The sequence below is a fragment of the Electrophorus electricus genome, chromosome 23 (genome assembly GCF_041902795.1).
Source record: "Electrophorus electricus isolate QZ-2024a chromosome 23, ASM4190279v1, whole genome shotgun sequence".
Lineage (NCBI taxonomy): Eukaryota > Metazoa > Chordata > Actinopteri > Gymnotiformes > Gymnotidae > Electrophorus > Electrophorus electricus.
This window is the reverse complement of record NC_137519.1, coordinates 7,304,001-7,310,000: the sequence shown is the minus strand read 5'-3', so window position 1 is coordinate 7,310,000 and position 6,000 is coordinate 7,304,001. Positions and strand designations below refer to the sequence as shown.

The 6,000-nt window shown below is 40.5% G+C and overlaps 1 protein-coding gene across 4 annotated transcripts in view; it reads left to right on the top strand.

Moving 5' to 3' along the window:
- Positions 1-6,000, top strand: part of il1rapl1b (interleukin 1 receptor accessory protein-like 1b) — a 294,511-nt gene that overhangs the window by 193,824 nt on the left and 94,687 nt on the right. The window lies entirely within an intron of this gene.

The window sequence follows — 6,000 nt, the reverse complement described above, 5'->3', positions numbered from 1 at the left end:
ACATCATCACTACATAATCAGCCTGAGTTCAGTACATCATCATTACATCATCACTCTGCATTCACTGCATCATCACTCTGGGTTCACTAGATCATCACCCTGCGTTCACTACATCATCACTACATCATCATTGCATCATCACCCTGAGTTCACTACATCATCACTACATCATCACCCTGTGTTCACTACATCACCCTATGTTCACTACACCATCACCCTGGGTGTGCTTAGCACATCATCCTTGGTGTCACACAGTCCTGAAAAATCTTCAGGTCTTTTTGATCATTGGATGGTGTGGCTTTTGGTAAGAGAACAGATTCAATTTCTCTCAACCTGGCCTAGAATACCAGTGTGTCTGTTAAAATTATGGTTAACACTTTCCAGGGTTTAGTGTGTTCTCACTGGTCATCTACAGTGAGTCTGATAAATAGCACTGCTGGTCAGTATTATAAAGGGGGGTACTCTAATTCCCAAACTGAACATAAAAAAATCATATTTCATGAGTAGCATCATAAGAAAAACTCCAGCCCCACATCTACTCAGCAGAGGACAAAGTGGTTGGAATCCCTAGTGTTTCGTCCTAATTGCCTGACCTCAGGTGTTGATAGTTGCTTTTGCTCCCTGAGCTATAAAAATACATACAGTCCAGTACCCATTACAGACAAAAACTCAGATATGCATCCAAAAGTGAATTTTTTTTTTAATCACAACAGCATGAAACCTGCTTGTAACAAATCATTAAATATTGTGATATCATTAGTCATAAAGGACATTAATAAAAATACTTATAGATGTAAGAAAATGAATCACTAAAGCAAAATTAATTATGTTTTTTTAAAAATACCATTTTAAATCTACAGTGTGTGTAATTGCCACAGAGCATGCCACACAGACTGATATCAGACACCCTAGCAGGCCAGTCATTCTAGAGTACCTGGAAATCATACATTCTAGCAGGCCAGTCATTCTGGAGTACTAGGAAATCATACATCCTAGCAGGCCAGTCATTCTGGAGTACCTGGAAATCATACATCCTAGCAGGCCAGTCATTCTGTGAATGAGGAGACTTGCTCTTAGTAGTGGTCAGAGGGCTTTATGGTCCCATAAGCAGCTATTCTGCACCGCAAGACCAGAGTGAGCAAGTGCAAGAGCACGTCCAGGATCCTGTATAGTTAAATATACACCAGTGCAGGGTCCTGTATAGTTAAATATACACCAGTGCAGGGTCCTGTATAGTTAAATATACACCAGTGCAGGGTCAGGTATAGTTAAATATACACCAGTGCAGGGTCCTGTATAGTTAAATATACACCAGTGCAGGGTCATGTATAGTTAAATATACACCAGTGCAGGGTCCTGTATAGTTAAATATACACCAGTGCAGGGTCCTGTATAGTTAAATATACACCAGTGTAGGGTCCTGTATAGTTAAATATACACCAGTGCAGGGTCCTGTATAGTTAAATATACACCAGTGCAGGGTCATGTATAGTTAAATATACACCAGTGCAGGGTCCTGTATAGTTAAATATACACCAGTGCAGGGTCATGTATAGTTAAATATACACCAGTGCAGGGTCCTGTATAGTTAAATATACACCAGTGCAGGGTCCTGTATAGTTAAATATACACCAGTGCAGGGTCCTGTATAGTTAAATATACACCAGTGCAGGGTCCTGTATAGTTAAATATACACCATGCACACATGCAAAGTGATGACTGCCATTCAGGCAACAGCTGTGTAATACAGCTCAGTTGAGAATGTAAATGCAGATTATCTGCATTTACTGCACTTTTAAATTTTAAGCACTACAGTGCACTTTTATTTCTTTTAATTCTTAATTTTCTCTTAATTTTCTTTTAATTTCTTAATTAAATTCTTATATTTTCTGTCTTTTATTGCAACACTGTGTTTAATTTGATTTTATGCATGTTTACATTTTAGTAATCATATTTATTTTAATTTCAACTTTTTGCTCTTTGCTAATCTTTCATTTTATTTCTTTAAGTTAATTTTCTATAGAAATCAAATATATTTATCTTAATTTTAATAAATTGTAAGGTTTTCTCTTTTATGATTGGTAAAAACTTTCCCGAGGTGCTAGATCTCAGGATATATGGAGCACCTAGAATTGCCAGTATGTATGAAACGTGATATACAAAGAAACTTGCAATGCCGTGCCTTGCCTATTGCAGAGTATTGTGGCATATTCCAGAGAATTCCAGACTACTTAAGAGTATTGCAAAACTGTAGAGTTTTCAGCACCCCCCCCCCCCCCCTTTATGATATTTTAATGATAGTACTATTTTCTAATACTTTGCATCAAAATTTGTGTAACTGCTTTAAGCAAAACTCAGCTGACCTGTTGCGTTGAATACCTGAGCTGAACTGTTACCTGCCAGGAAGCAGGTTAGTAGTGGGTGGTAAGTTTCCATAGTGATTGAGCTGGTTCAATATATTGAGCCAGTGAGGTGACTGCTCACTTCTCAAAGACTCTCTCTCTGTGCTCTGCACTAAGGGTAAAGAGGTCATGACACAGGAGCTTATTCATACCCTAGTGGTTCTCAGGTGGCTTCCCATGATGCACTGTTTATTATAATAACCTTCCAAAACGATTTACACACACACACACATACACACACACACACACACACACACACACACACACACACACACACACACACACACGCACACACACACACACACACATCAGTCTCCTTATTAAGATACAAGCAGAAAATACAGGGAAAATATGTGCACAACATTTAAAAAACACAATTTTCAGAACAGAATATTTTTACAGACAAAAGTCAGTATTTAGTGTGGCCCCCCTTGGGACTAAGCACATCTTGAACTCTTTTGGGGAGACTGTCCTGACGTTTTTTGAAGTTATCTGGTATATTATACCAGGCGTCTTTCAGCACTTCCCAGAGTTCTTCAGTTCTTCTTTAGATTTAGTCTTTTCCTGCTAGTGCTAAGTGTAAGGGGAGCTCACACAACATCCTTGCCACTGTAGCCTATAGAAGCTTTTTTTCTGATTTTTAATACTGCATACAAATTGTTGTTTTTTTTTTTGTCTGGTTGTATTCTAATGAAGAGACATTTTATTTCTATTATTTCATGTTATTTAATTACTTCTCAGTAAATCTGTACATTTTTTTGTTATCAAATTGTTTTTATATGTAGATAAGCATATTAAAGAAAGCACAAAAACATAGCTACAATACATGCAGCAAAATTATTAGTATTAGTATTAGAGAGTTTCTTTAAAAATTAATATAATTTTAAAAAGTATATAATGGAAGTAAGAATAGGTTATGAGTGTTATATAATATAGAAGGAGAATAAACAGCCTTGTGTTAGGCACGTAAACATGTAATAAGAGAAAGGCTAAAGGTGTACCCAGGTTGCCCCGCACTCACCTTGCTGAAACAGTCCAATTAGACTCAATGTTTGAGTCTCTCAATATTTCTGATAATTGTTCTTCAGTTGTTGACGGAGACATAGCTGTCCTTGTTTAAGCCTTTCTACAGTGAAGCACAGCAGTGTTTCAACGGGACGTGAGCCAGACAAGACCAGCAGGAGTAGAGGGTATGCACCACCAGTTCAGGACTGGCTTGATGACAGCAGTAAGACCAGCCAAGGCCAGTAATACCAGCACTCAGAGGACCCAAGTCCAGTAATACCAGCAGTCAGACCAGCAAGGCCAGTAATATCAGCAGTCAAGAGTAGCCAAGGCCAGTAATACCAGCACTCAGAGGACCCAAGGCCAGTAATACCAGCAGTCAGAGTAGCCAAGGCCAGTAATATCAGCAGTCAGAGTAGCCAAGGCCAGTAATACCAGCAGTCAGAGGAGCCAAGGCCAGTAATACCAGCAGTCAGAGTAGCCAAGGCCAGTAATACCAGCAGTCAGACCAGCCAAGGCCAGTAATAACAGCAGTCAGAGTAGCCAAGGCCAGTAATATCAGCAGTCAGAGGAGCCAAGGCCAGTAATACCAGCAGTCAGAGGAGCCAAGGCCAGTAATACCAGCAGTCAGAGTAGCCAAGGCCAGTAATATCAGCAGTCAGAGTAGCCAAGGCCAGTAATACCAGCAGTCAGAGGAGCCAAGGCCAGTAATAACAGCAGTTAGAGGAGCCAAGGCCAGTAATACCATCAGTCAGAGTAGCCAAGGCCAGTAATACCAGCAGTCAGAGGAGCCAAGGCCAGTAATACCAGCAGTCAGACCAGCCAAGGCCAGTAATACCAGCAGTCAGAGTAGCCAAGTCCAGTAATACCAGCAGTCAGAGGAGCCAAGGCCAGTAATACCAGCAGTCAGAGGAGCCAAGGCCAGTAATACCAGCAGTCAGAGGAGCCAAGGCCAGTAATACCGGCAGTCAGAGGAGCCAAGGCCAGTAATACCGGCAGTCAGAGGAGCCAAGGCCAGTAATACCGGCAGTCAGAGGAGCCAAGGCCAGTAATAACAGCAATTAGAGGAGCCAAGGCCAGTCAGAGGCACCAAGGCCAGTAATACCAGCAGTCAGAGGAGCCAAGGCCAGTAATACCAGTCCTTTTATGATGGATCTACAGTGTTTCTGCAGAGTCATCAAGTCACAGGAAGATCTGTGGATCCTTTCACAAGGGCTTATTGAAAATCCTAGAAAACGCGAAATCACGAACATACAGGCAGTGTATATCCAGGCTGAAGTAACAAAATCGTTATTCCACACCATACCTCAGTCAGGTTTTGGGAGAGAGTTCACTCTCCCAAAACAAAGAGATTCTTGGGTTTTTATGTGTTTTTTTAAATCTGCTCTTTATGTGTGTCTGTGTGTATGTGTGTGTGTGTATATATATGTGTGTGTATATATATATATGGTAAGCTTGGATCTCTAGGTTTAGAGATGTCCTTTCAACACTTTTTATTTAAGTAAGGACATTCTGAAGACACTTTAAAGAAGCACTTAAAGACTATTGATAAGAAGTTGGCCTAAGTGCCTCTTTCTTCTGTCTGTTAGCGAGTGGCGGCCTAATTGATCCAATTGCATTCTGGGAGAGATGAGCGCGGTGTCTGCATGTAAATCCAGCAGCCCAGCCATGCCCTTCTTCCCATGCCCTTTGACCTGCACCCACCCCTCCCTCCCACCCCACTGGCTCTCCAGGTGTTTCTCAGTCAATCTCCCATGATGCACTGTATCCGGTGTCCACTACAACGTACAGTAAATGTAATGGGTGGGATTAGAGTTTTAGCACAGCACTGTTTTATGAATTATGAATGCAGCTGTGTGGGGGAGAGAAGCTAGAAAGCACACGTGGAGACGAGTATTGATCAGGTGATGATTGATCAGGTGATGACTGATCAGTTAATGAGTGATCAGCTGATGCTGCAGAGCAGAACACTACGCCCAAGCTAGGTGCAGAAATTGCCATGGAGATCCCTGCATGCCATATAGGATGAGGTATTTTTTGTTTGTTTGCTTGTTTGAGAAGCTAGATATGTTGTAACTAAAGATAGTAGAATTGAAATTAAATTCTAAACAATGTAAAACTTAAAATTTTATTATTGACAATAATAATTTATTAAATATTAAATAATGCATTTATTATTATTATTATTATTATTATTAAGAAGAAATTTACAATTAGACATGTATAGTTGTTTCTAATGTGATATATAGTTAGCAGCAGATTACAAAGAGGATCAAAAGTTGAGGAAAGTTGGTCAAAAATATTCATTAACTGCATTTATTTTTGCAAACATTTTTGTTCATACGTTGCACTTGAATACCTGAGATGGCGCGGGAGGAGCCATGTCTGCCAGGGTGTTTGACTGGCTCTACTCCATATGAACGTATACTATTGACTGGGACCCACATCAGGAAACTGAAGCGTTTCTGACACCACAGGCTTGTGGAATTTTCTGCTCTGCGACAGGTCACAATGCACAAAGATACATTTGCTTCCCTCCCTCTGTCTGTCTCTCCTCCCTCCTTTTCTCACCCCACCTTGATCTGTCTTTACA